Source organism: Simochromis diagramma, unplaced genomic scaffold (genome assembly GCF_900408965.1).
Source record: "Simochromis diagramma unplaced genomic scaffold, fSimDia1.1 OVJJ01000024.1, whole genome shotgun sequence".
Classification (NCBI taxonomy): domain Eukaryota; kingdom Metazoa; phylum Chordata; class Actinopteri; order Cichliformes; family Cichlidae; genus Simochromis; species Simochromis diagramma.
Window position 1 is genome coordinate 986,078 of NW_024387332.1, and position 13,277 is coordinate 999,354.

The window sequence follows — 13,277 nt, forward strand, 5'->3', positions numbered from 1 at the left end:
TCTTTCATGAGTGTGATTATCAGCAGAGGAGGTGCTGCAGATACTCTTGGCTATCTCTAATGTGTGTGTCCTGCAGGAGGAGCACGGTGCACCGATTGCACGGTCTGCGTGTTTGCTTGCAAACTGTCTGCAGCCTGGCCGTTGGCTGTCCAGACTGCTGCTGACATGCGGTCTCTCTCGGGGGGCTCACGGGGCCCCGTAGCAACCGCATTGTTTGTTGTTTCCTAAACTGAGCAGAGGGGGCCGAGGGAGCGCCGTAGACATCTTGAACTTGTCTGCCGCTCTGAATGGAAATCGTCCTTAAAAAGCCTTTGTGTGTGTTTGTGCCTGCGTGAGAAGGCGTTTGTCTGCCTCTCTTGTAATTACAGACGGGTATTTTTTATAAGCTAAAGACAGAGTGACATCGACCGTGTAGGATGGCCTGAGACGACGTGCCCTCTGTCTGCGTGCCAGGTCACATCCTGTACCTCCCACTGAGACACGGGGGCAGCATCAGATCTGCACACTGAGACTGTTTAAACCTCTACAGGCTCAGAGGTCCTGCAGAGCGCACCACGGCAGGTTCTGGTTAGTTACGCCAACATGTCTCCCTACGACGATCAAGTGTTTGTTTGGGGTGAAACTGCATTTTAAAAATATCAAAATAATAGTAAAATATTTTTTACTGTATATATCCATGAAAGGCTCTGGTGCTGTTAGGCTGCTCATCGATCTTTGAGCGGTCAGGTAGGATTCACTGTGTGAGCCAACAGTGCCGCTGTTTTAAACATGTACGTCCGAAGTTTAGTTTCAGTACGAAGACCTCATTAAAATAACTGAGGCTGCGTCCACGCTGGCCCGGATAGATGTCAAAACGATGCTTTCGCTCGGTGTCCACACTGTCGTTTTGTCGTTTTCACAGAGCTGTGCGTCCAGATTGAAACGGCCCAAAACGCTCACGTTCCAGTCCTGCACATGCGTGAAACGCAAGAAGATTCGGCCGGTCTCATTCCTGTCTGCTGCTCTTTGAAACGTCGGGAAAATGTTGAGGAAAAGCAGCGAGTTTTTTACATGGACTAACAACGAGGTGGAGTTGCTGCTGCGAGTAACACAAAAGTACAAAGATGCAAAAGCGAGGGAGAATACTAGGGCTGACAAACCTGAGAGCAAACAAAACAACTGCAGTATAATACCCTTCACTATCTTAGTTTAATTGGTCACATGACTGCATCACATGACTAAAATGTGTCATTGTTTTCAAAAAGTCTCAGTTTTCGCTGTCCACACTGACACGAAAGCACCGTTTCAAATGTGTCTGCTTTGGAGAGCGTTTTCAAAACGCTGCGTTTTCGTCCTGAGCAGCAGGGGGCTGCTCGACCCGAGCCTGGACCCGAGCCTGGACCCGAGCCTGGACCCGAATGAATAAACATGGCAGGCCAACCAACAGTTTGTAAGGAGCAAAGGGACTATAGTGTAAGGACTGGGAGTGGATTTATCCACAGTGGCGTATAGATGGTGCTGCTGTGGCTGTGGTGACCATATCAGAGCGATCTGATCTAGAGTCCGTTTCGAGTGCTCTATAACTTGGGCTTTTATTCACAGCGAGTATTGATACGCTCATGGATCTGACGTGTCAGCCATCTTTGATATGGTCATGTGACAGAAAATGTGAAAATGCACATTGTACCTTTTGGAAAAGTGGATACACGAACACATACATGAACAGAAATGCATGTAAACAAATGCAAATATGCCTAATATATACTAAAAGAGAAGAGAGCCATACTGTCTATGAGGACGGAAGCCCCACCCACCTTCTGTTTGTGAGTGCCGACCAATCAGGAGAAAGCTAGCTTACAGCTGCAGATGTACAAAGCATATGTCATAGTGTAAATGATGCGAACTTGCCCTGGTGTTTATTAAAACACAGGAGGACAATGAGACTGCAGTTGTCACCACACAAGACCAGGATGAAATCACTGATCAGAGACGTGAATGTTAGAGACTCGTCGCCTCTCTGAGACATGAAAACTGTCCAAAGGATGAAAAAAATCAAATTCACGTCTCTGTTACCAACCTGCTGACCTTCACACACCACGGTCAGACACTCCTTATGTTTTCTACAACCTTTACCTTGTGCAACTTCCAGACACACAGACAATATTGACATTAGATATGGGCTCACGGCTCGTAGCGTATGAGGGCGAGCACATAACCGAGTCATGTAAATAAGGCCTTCAGGAGGCTAACAGAGGCTCTCTGACAGGCTGAATTCCTCAGCAGCTCGTTATGTTGTTGCATTTGTTGAACTCGGTGAGGAGGCAGGGCGTGGAGCTGCAGGGCCTGTAATTAGTCACAGTCGACTCACTGTCATGACAGATTCTTCTTGCCCGTGAGCGTGTGTTTCAAAGCCTTTCACACACAGCCTCCTCTCATTCACACAACTGGTTACCCAAAAGCAAAGTTATGTGAACAGTGAGCCTGCACAGTGTGTTCAGGAGAAAGCAGCCTTATTGTGAAACCAACAGGAGTACACAGCTCAGAGGCTGCTGGGAGACTGCAGCTGCGCACAGATTCATAGTGTGGCTGCGTACATGCAGGAGACTTTCACACTTATGTGGCTCTGAAGTCATTTTAATGTGGAAGCAGTTGGACCAGGAAGGAATCATCTCTGGAGACCTGTCAGATACTTGAAAAGGACCTCAGTCCACTAACACTAGGAAAACTAGTGCAGACCATCAAACATGTTTATGTTTTTAATAATAATGACTAAGATATTGAATTTCAGTGGAGCTCTTTCACCCAAATCTCTCAAACCTTTGGTCACAGTAGGTGCACACAGGTAGAAGACAGTAACAGGCTCCAGGTGACTCTAAGTTTCCCTGTTGAATGTAATGAAGACCATGAGACGTAGCTGAAGGTAGGGCTGGGCCATATCACACCTTTCATTGTAATACCGGTATAATGTTGTAGAATATGGGTAACACGCGCATGCGCAGTGCCTTTGTTTTCATACGCACATGGCGGCGACGCAGAATGAGAAGAATAAGAAGGGCGAACGCGGATCGTTGAATGAGACGGATGAACCAGGATGGGTTTGTGAAAATGCTGCAGCTTCAGTGGTGTGGAACTGGTTTGGCTTTCGTCTGTCAGATACACAACAAAGCACATTTTTTTGGTAGAGGATGTGAGCGGACCGTCGTTATTAGCAAACAGAGTTTATGTCCACGGCGCTCAAAAATCTGTCAAAAACGTTTCAGTACGACTTTGCTAAGCGACGAAGCCGCTCGATGGATTGTTGGAGCGTTATGGCTGTCGTAGGCAGGAGCCTGGCGGAGTGATACGTGCTGTGCTTCAACATAATGTTACCGTATTGTGTGTGTATGACCTCTTTTTAAGTGTTGTGGATGTTATACATGGTTATGCTGAGGATGTGTCGGCCAGTCTCCACTGGAAATGCCTTTTGTCTAAACCGTCAGCGAGGAGTTTGCACTGTTACGTTGTTATATAGCTTTAACGCACATAACAAACAGCTGCTTGTTTAAGTGAAAACACATTGATGGTAGGCAGTCGTAGTGTGGTGAATCTGAAGTTCAGCACTCTCAGAGCAGACGTCACCTGAACAGGAGGACCAGGAAGTTGGTTGTTTTCAGTGGGAGAAGCATTTCTTCACTCATCCAGGTGACGTCTTCAGTCTCAGCTGACTGCAGGTTTCCGACCTTACAAACAGCACCTGCACAATGACGTGGTTTCCCTTCTCCAGCTTTGTGCAGGTGCAGTTCTGTCTCCAGTGTCTTTTTGTGCCATTCAGCATCTGGTCTGGTTTGAGAACAACTGTCAGAAAGTTTATTAATCAGCATATGAAGAACTCACAGGTTCATCGGTCTGATGTTGGAGTAAGCACTATTTATCCATCCATCCGTCATCTTTGAGGTTACTGATCATTTGGTCTTCTTCTTTGGTGGATCATCTTTTACAGTCTCTTTCCCAAAGTAACAGACATGACTCTGATCTTGAGGCTCTTTCAGTTTCACATCTACAAAAGTAAAGCTCAGAGAAGCAGCTGAAAGTGTTTAGAAGAGCTCAGCTGAAGGCTCTGTGCCTCTTCATGGTGCTTCAGCCACGCGCTGGAGTTGAACATGTTTTCCTCTGAAGGAGCCCTTCTGCTGAGTGTCCTCGAATTTCCATGGCACTCGTGTTGGAAGGTCTCCAGAGTAAAGCGTCCACTGATATTCCTGTGACACTTAAGTTACTCAGCGTTTGTGTCAGGCTAGAGCTGGGCGATATGAGATTTCTTCATATCACGATATGTTTTTTTCATTTCAGGCGATAACGATATCACGATATCAGCCAAATAACGTAACAAGTCACGTGACGCTGCGGCTGTGATTGGTTCGGCTCTGCGCTACTTAATTTGGATTGGCTGTTGTTCTTTTTTTAAGAGGACAAGAGCGGCGAGGTCTATCGCAATAGTTTAACTTTTCTATCGAGAAAAAGTTATTTTGCAACACATATCGTTATCGTTCTATCGCCCAGCGCTACGTCAGGCTCATCCACACTGAGCTGAAGTTCTGGAGGAGCTCCTCTGTAACGAGCTCACAGCGACGCTGACCGCGCACATTTTATAACGCTGTGCTAAAAAAGTGAACTTGTCATGGACGTAACCCCGAGGGTGGGGTGATCCCTGACCTGGAAATACAAGTTGGAAGCCAGACTTGGAGGGATCCAGGTTTCCGATCAGTTTGTATGATGGATGCGTTTACTGTCCTCCAACCCTTTGCTGCGTGGGTCGTACCACGGAGGTGTGTTGGTGACGCTCTAACACTGTTGCATGTTTGAGCCTGTCAATACGTGTTTGTGAGCTGTTACATTACGTTATTGCTCCATGCTTGAGTTTTAGACCCTGGTTGGAATAAGTCAAGTGTAAAAAGGCGAGCACTTACAGAGAGTGCAGGTACAGGTTTCTGTCAGCTGTGGGCAGTAATGCATACTTTGATGCCAGTAACGAGCGAAGGGGAAACTCTTTAAACAGCCTTTAATTCAGCTGGTTGTTGCTAGCCTTTGGAGCCTGGCGGTAAGCCCTCTCTAATGACCGAGCCCGTCTGATCCAGGCTGTCCGGCCTGGCGCTGCTCTCTCCACATGGCCGTCTGACTGACACGCTGTCTTGGCAAACACAGTTGGCATGAAGCGAGTGCCCGAGTGCTTCATCCTCGGCAGATTCGCACTTCGTTATCAGTAAAGACGGTCCCGTCAGGCCTGTTTAGTTCGGAGGCGCTGTATTTTGTGCTGAGGATTGTTTATTAATGAAATGGGCTGAACCAGGCCACTGTGCGCCCGCTCTTACTTTGAAAGGGCGTAAAGCAGGTGCAGCTGCAAAAAGCTCTCTCTCAACCCAGAATAGCAAATGACAAAAAAGCAAGTACGACTTCATCGCTTGCTATTCTGAGCAGAGTTTACTTTGCACAGTGACTCACAGTGTCTCTGTGTGTGACTTCCACTCAGATTAGCTCGCTTCAGATCTGTGTGGTGGGGGCCATCCTTAGCCAGAGTCCTGTGGAGAGAGAATCTGTTGTTGGAATCCCTCCTGGTTGCTCCCGGAGGTTGATAAAGGTCGATGCTTAATGCATCTTTGATGAAACCTTTTTCTCAGATGTACAACTCTCTCTAGACTTGAGTTCTCTTCTCTTGACCTGCCCTTGAAATATCAGCGATGGGCCTCGAGTTGTGAGGACTTCGCCTCAGGCAGAGATTTGATTTCGTGGAGTTTAAAAGGAGGTTGAACTCTGAGAAACTGCTGTCAACAACCTGTCCCAGTCTGCCTCCTCCACGTTTTCCTTCATATTCCGTCTGAGGTGTTGGGGAGGGTTTCCTGCATAGTTGGTGTCTTTGCCGTCGTCCACGAGGATTAGTGCCCCAAATATACCCGCGCTCTGCGTATGTGACCGTCGTCTCCCACGACACGACCAAATATGTCCAGCTACTGTGGGACAGTAAACCTGCCCACCTAGGCTGCCAAATATATCCTGCACCTAGACTGCATGAACCCTCTGACCGGCAGGGAGACGTTTTCTTCACGCTCAAAGGGAGCGTTTGCAGAATCGCAGCTTTGTGTAATTCACTGCACAGTAAATATTTAGACTGTAGCAGCAAGCTGCCCGTCTGCATGTTTACTGTGGCCAGGCAGATTACTGTGATTCCAGCTCCTCTGCTAGAAAATCAGACGGGGCCGGGAAACAGGAAAGGATAGATGTGCTTGAACAGATAAGACCACTCTTTATCTGGGACAGCCATAAATCTGTTGCCCCACCCATCCAAAGGAAAGCTGCAGTAATCCAGTCTGGAGACGGCACCAACGACGCTGCTGCAAACAAGAGGCAGATTAGGTCAGGGGCACCGTGTCACACCAACACAGCATTGTGTTCACGGTGCTGTCTGGCCCTCAGAGGACACGCAGCAGGGGACGGTTTGAAAAAGAAGTTTGAACTACTCAGCTGCTGTTTGCTGGCCTGTCCACTAGAGGGCGCCATGCTACTGTTCAGACTCTTTGCTGGTGATGCTGACCGGCAGCTTCCACACGACTCACTCACTCTTTAAACCCTTTGAAATGCAAATTTTCTCAGAAGTGCTGAAAATGAGAATGTCTGTAATGAAATGCATAAAGACAGAGCTGTGAGGAAAACATGAGCATATATTATCTAAATGTACGATTTTTGATGGGGGCGGGGCACTGCTGATGTTGCTGGTTCAGCTGCAGCAGCGTCCAGAGAAACCGCCTGCAGGACCTTAGACGAGTCGTAATAAAAATGTATAAACCTGAGAGCTGATGACGCAACTGGAGTTATAAATGGAGAAGAAGATGAGGGATGTTTACATGAGGCAGCCAATTACATTTGACTTTCAGTTATGAGTTTGGATGACAGACTCAACCATCACTGGTGTCTGGGGTGATGGTGCAAACACCTGAGGACATGAAGAAGAGCGTGCAGGGTGGAGGTGAGTGTCGAGGGTTGTTTGTGACTGGAGGACGTCTACAACATGACCTGCTGTGACGTACAAGGTCAGATGGGTAAACTGGTTTCAGCAGGCTGGGAAGCTCGAGGCGTTTAGTGGCTGCAAAAGGAAACGAGGAGGAGCACAGAGAAGGTTCATGGATGTAGTGAAGGTTGGTCGAGGCAGACGATGAGGTGAGCCCTGAAAGGACCAGCTGAAAGTCCAAACCTCACTTCCTCTCCAGCCTGCTGCTGACCTAAAAACGTAGAAGTCTCCACTACGGACCAAAATAATGATTCAGTCTGAACAGCCTCGTTTGGACAAATCTGCAGCTGAAGAAGTCATGCAGACCGCAGCATTGGGAGTTATGTGATATAAGCTAAGCCTGGATTTATAATGTGGTTAGTGAAAAATGATCAACGCTCTCAAAATATTGAGTTTATGTCGAAACAGAATAAGTCAGTCCTCGTACACAGAAGCAGGCAGCGGGTACAGGCTGCACCCATATGTAGTAAAGTAACCCAAACAACACTAGACTCGTGTTTCTGTCATGCATGAATCAGCTCATCACTGCAGCATGGTGCTCCAACACATCCGTTCAGTATATTAAAGGATGCAACACAAGGACTGCTTAGTGCTTTGGTGAAAATGACCTTTTTTCTTGCTGAATGTGAAACTTCAGGGGCCATGAGGCCGAGCGTGGTCTTCCTCCTGGAGCAGACTCCTGGAAGCTCCTGATATCATGAAGTGAAATTGTTTGGAGGCTTTTAATGTGCCTCTGCTGAGCGTTTAAAGCAGCACAAAGCACTTCAAAGGCGCTGCTTTCATTATTAAACAGCCAAAAGAGAAATAATTAGCAGAAGTTGGACTCGAAGCCAGTGCGGAGAACAGTGGGAGCACTTCAAAGCTCGCTCGGTCCCTGATATCTACAGCTAGGAGTGTATCTAACAGCTGAAGACCATCAGTCATGGGCGTGAACATGGCCTATTTCAGGATAAAGTTCTACTTCATGTGCAGAATTAGCCCCTTTGCTTTTCTTAGAACTACCCAGCAGGGCTCCTCCCACTCCAGGAAGTCCTTGCATGTTATGATCTCTAACTCCACCTCTCACAAGACCTGAGAGGCTGGGGGTTCTGAAGTGGAGGGTAGGCTTCGCTCTTCGTCGGTCCCAAAGTCGCTCGACCAGGAGGCGCGCGGAGAGCAGCTATGGACCGCTACCACATGCTGAGCGGCAGCAGCAGGACCTCCCCTCTGCTGGGAGCTCAGCGCAGGGAGCAGGCCATGGTGTACCTGCTGGCTCTGGCCAGAGAGAAGCCGGTCTTTCTCAACAGCATGGCAGCTCTCATGAAGGTAACTGCTGCTGCTGATGTTCACGCTTCCTGTCGGAGGGATAATAGTAGCCCTGTTCAGAGGCTGCATGTGGTTACAGCTCGGTGCTCTCAGACTATTTGTGTGGAGTTTGGGAAATGTGATTTTAATCCCCGTTATGGAACGATCCCATAAACCTGGACTGTGTGGAAATGTGGGGTCTGTGCTGAAGCAGAGGCAGAGCCCTGCTCTGTGCTCACGCCTGTGGTAAGGAATGCATGTTAGCGCTAAGCTACATTTCAGACACCGTCGGTGTATTAGTCTGTGCTGTTACCAACACTATAATCTCCAGTAAACAGGAAGTTTCTAACAGATGTTTGGTTAACAACAAACAAGTGAGCTGTTCCATATTTATGTGACAGAGTGATAAAGTGCTGAGGGAGCTGAGCTTGGTGCCGGTCGATGCTGTGCGTCTGGCTCCGCCCATGTGGACCCCTCAGGTGTTATAGATGGATGATGCCACAGACTGGTTACGTGTGTGAGCGACCTCGTCCCATCACTGTAAATGCATGCAGTAAAGCAGAGAAAAGGTTTCACTGTGCACGAAACCTGGAGCTGAAATCAGTGTGTTGCAGCTCGTAGGCCTGCTTAGCAGTCTGCATCTACATGTGCTAGTTGGTGATAAATGACAGAGGAGATGCTGGTGTTATACTCCTGTCAGGCTCACACCCAGCCTCGTTATTATTAGCACCAAAACATGTATACCTGTGCTGTCATACACAAACTACAGCAGCATCTCCAGCTGCCTCCTCACTGTCAGAGCAGCCTGGCCCCTTGCTCTGAATCCTACCTGAGAGAACCCACAGGTGTCTTCCTGCAACGTGGAAGGTGCAGCAGAGCCCTGTGCTGCTGTGTGCATCCTCCACGGTGCAGCTGTTTGGCTCCTACGTTAACTAAATCTCCTCCAGCCACACTGTTTGACTGCTGCACCCAGCAGCTTCTCGGGCGGGTATTGATATTTAATTTCTTACGCGTAGCAAATTGTTTAAGTTGACAGAGCTGATGTAATGGGCTGCACGTGTTGCACACTCGGCGTTATCTCCATCCTGTAACAATCAAGCCGTAAGCCTGCTTTATGGTCTCCCAGCAGTGTTTAGAGAACGTGACTCCCATCTCGCCTTTAATCGCTGCATCTCGCCTTTGATGTTCTCCTCTCTATGCTGCAAGTGTTTGACGTGATAACTGGAACCTGGTCCTCACTTTAAGAAGTGGCCTCAGGCCTTGGACGCCACTCAAAGAGGAGGCGTCGGCGGCTTAAATGCCAGCCACCCCCTCTACGAGCAACAGCCCTGTAGTTTGATTGGATGATGGGTGCCAGTGACTCCACACTGAGGACCACCAGCTTTATTAAACAGCTCTTCCTGTTTGTGCATTCAGCCAGGACAGAGAAACGAGCATAAAAAGAAATTGTCTGTTTGTTCCTCCTCTGGGAGCTGAAACCACGAGGCTGTGATGATGAATGGCGTTTGTTCTGTAGACCGTTATGGAGAAGGCCCGCCTGCAGATATATGTAGAGAATAAGGCTTTGTTGAACTTTCCCAGTTCACCCTGCAGAGCCTGTGCATGTGAGGCTTGTGTTTACGCCTGTGACGTAGGTTGAGCGTGGCCGTACGCTTTAAAAGTAACCGCTCTGATCAAAGGTACCCGGGCAGGGGAAGGCCCTCGGGGCGCTCGGGGGGGGAGGAGGAGGGAGGAACATTAAAGGCTATGAGGATAAAACAGGAGACGGCGACTCTCCTGGGAGAGAGGGAGACGTGAGGAAGCCATGCCGACTGCTGGGAGGATGAGGATGGTACAGAGTAACAGTGAGGCTGTGGCTCTGTGCACATGTGGGAACAGCGTTGTTACTGCTCAGAGCAACACTGTTACAGGAGTTTCATTACTGAGGGAGGAGCTGGGGCCACATGGTAAACTAACACAGAGCTCTCACACAAACATGCTTCAGTGGGAGTAAACGCGTGGTGCCTCGCCAGAAGACATGAACTGCTTCCTGTTTGTTTCCTCCTCCCTCTCACTGTTGCCTCAGATTACAGGACATCAGGCCACCCACAGCACAGCGTCAGTGTTTCTGCCAGTGGGTTGTAACCCAGCTGACTGCCATGTTTGTTTCAGATCATCAAGCATGCTTTAACACATGCCTCGTTCACCCGTTCATACAAGCTCTTTCTTCTGTGCTAAAGTGCTCTCTGCTGTTTGGCACGTAGGCCGGGATCAAACCACCAACCTCTCGATGACCTGTAGATGACCTGCTCTACCTCCTGAGCTACAGCCACGCCCACGTGCAGTTTTTAAATGGGGATTTCATTTATATGGGGAAAGGTTTCCCACACCTACCTGTCCTGTGTGGAGACGTAACGCCTCCTGTTAGTCCAGGACATGATCCACTGTAAAGTCACACAGTGGCTCTAATGCTTTGGTTTTTAAATGGAACAAATACGAGTGTTATTAGTGCTCGTGTCCGATTTGGAAACAGTTTGTTCAAAACTAGGCCAGCTGTTTCCTCCTGGTACCTGCTGGCTTCAACTTTACAGTAGCACTACACAGATCTCAGCGACACGTGAGGTTCTTGTCTAAGAAATTTAGAGCGATAGTTAATCTGCAGTAATCCTGTAGACAACACACTCCCTGAAAAACCTTTGTTTTTGGTCGTTTTGCTTGAAACAGCCACATTACAAGGATAAACCAGCAGCACCGGCCTCAGAACGCTTTAATCCAGCTAATCCAGCCAGTAGGTGAGACCGACAGGGTGGGTGCAGGCTGGAGACGTCCTTCACAGCCCCCGTGGTTGGAGTCTGGGTGACTTGACCCAGCACCAACGCTCCATTAAAAATCTCACGTGTGGGATTTAGACTGCATGCACACCGATCTGATAGTGCAGCTTTGGCACATTTAAGCAGATTATCAAAGCTGCAGTTTATGAATCAAAGTCGTGAATTTGCTGTAAAATGTGTAGAAAAGCAGCGAGACTCACATCTGTCATCATGAAAGGGAAGTTTGCCTGCTGCAGATGTTGGTTGATTTTCCTCCAGTATGTGACCAGTACAAGGACTGAGCTGTCTGTGATGGTCACATTGTTGGTGGTGTCAGATTTGTGACTTTGTTTTGTGTGTCCTGGTGACGCGGCAGGGCACACAGGCAGGTTTAAGCATTCACTAAAATAGAAACGCTTAGATGTATAAAAAAATCTATTTGAGGCTCGGCTCCATGGACTACGATCCTTTACCTGAGTCACAGGATGAAGGTTGACACGTGAGTAACTTCACTGAGGTTCCCCGTGAGCCAGCATACACAGGACAGACGCTACGAAACACAAATGTCTGAGAATACGTGAGACTAACAGTCAGGTGTGCAGCAGCAGAACTGTGACACGTACAGGCGAGGACCTGAGATAACAGACTGATTCAGGAAAATCATCGCAAAGCTGACATGTAAAATCAGGAGCTTTACCCACATGCACTCGTTAGTGTAGTTACTGTAACAGTGCAATGGCGTCATTTACTTTGAGACGTCAGGATCTGATTATAAATACCAAGCAGCTGACCTCTAATGACAGGAGCCAGACCCGGCTGCAAATACATGTTTAGCAGTACTCTGTGCTACAGCTAGCCTTTGTGGCTAGGCTCGTACTGTTCCCTTTATGTAGCGAGTGGGTTTTATTTCCTCTGAGTGTCATTGATGGATGTTTGTTTATAATGGTCTCAGTGGACGTTGCTGTGGAGGTCCTCCATCATCTCCAGCCCTGTCAGCGTGGAGGGGAACGGCGTGATGTTACGGCGTGTAGGAGACTCTTTAAGTCTGTGTTTCAGCCATGCTGTTGGCACTTGGTGTTTGTCTGATTTTGCTTATCTGTCCATCATGAGAGCAAGTAAACCCAGATTTTCTTCTTCTTTTCCCAACATCAGATTTTTAAAACCAGTTTCAGATTAATAGTGGGAGAAGTTCTTTTGTGGGCGCATTCATTAAACTTGGGACGTCCTTCTTAGTCATTTCCTGGTCCAAATGAAATGTGCTGCTGTTACTGTGTCCGGCTGGGACATGAGTGTTGGACATGTAGGGCTCTAATTAACACACTGACCTGCTGTACCACCTCCGTCCTTCTCAGCCAGCTCAGAGACGCCTCAGAGCTGCTAAAGATGTCTGCAGACAGACTTGGACACAAGTGGGCGACTTCTGTGAAACAAGCCCAGAAAAATGGGATTCACAGAAATCTGTCCACAGCTGACTGAGAGCATCTCTTAGGCCCAGTTTGAAGCTGATTTATGTGGAAGACTGTGTGACGCTGCTCCTCATCCAGGTTGGCTTGCAGTCAGACAGCTTATGAACCTGGAACAATCTAACCTTTGTGTAGATTCAAGCAGATGTTGAGTGGGAGGACTGGTGTAGGTTTTGGTTTGAAGTTTTCTGGTGAACGTACAGCACTGCTGCACAGCCCAGAGGGGTCTCGTACTCCCACTCACTCAGTTACAAGCTAAGCTGGTCCCAGATTCCAGGTTAACACTAACGGGGGGGCTGTAGCTCCTAATCGTGCAGATGCTCATACTGCAGCATGAGGGGGAAAGACGCACCAAAGCTCATTACTGTGGCTGAAAACTGCTCGGCTTGCCGAGTGTTCCAGATCGGCTCTGAATGAGATCACAAGAACACAAAGTGTGTCACTGAGTTTCTGGTAAAAGATTGGTTGGAGATTTTGAAACACTGGTTGGTGTTTTGTTGCCGGCTGCCGCCCTCGTCTGCAGCAGAGGGCTTCCACAGCAGTAGATATTTGGGTGGGTGACCTGACCCCACACAGTGACAGCTGACTGCCACAGAGAGGCTGCCGCGTTGTTTCAAGCAGTGCTAGCTGTTTACTGTAAGGCCGGGGAGCTCAAAAATAAAGTGGACTGCATTATGTACTGTGTTCATTTTAATATGTTACCCAGCCTGTGCTCACAGGCTGCAG

General features: G+C 48.3%; 1 protein-coding gene across 3 annotated transcripts in view; it reads left to right on the top strand.

Moving 5' to 3' along the window:
* The window catches only part of phldb1b (pleckstrin homology-like domain, family B, member 1b), a 109,286-nt gene that overhangs the window by 71,243 nt on the left and 24,766 nt on the right, over positions 1-13,277 (top strand). The gene's annotated exons all lie outside the window — the stretch shown is intronic.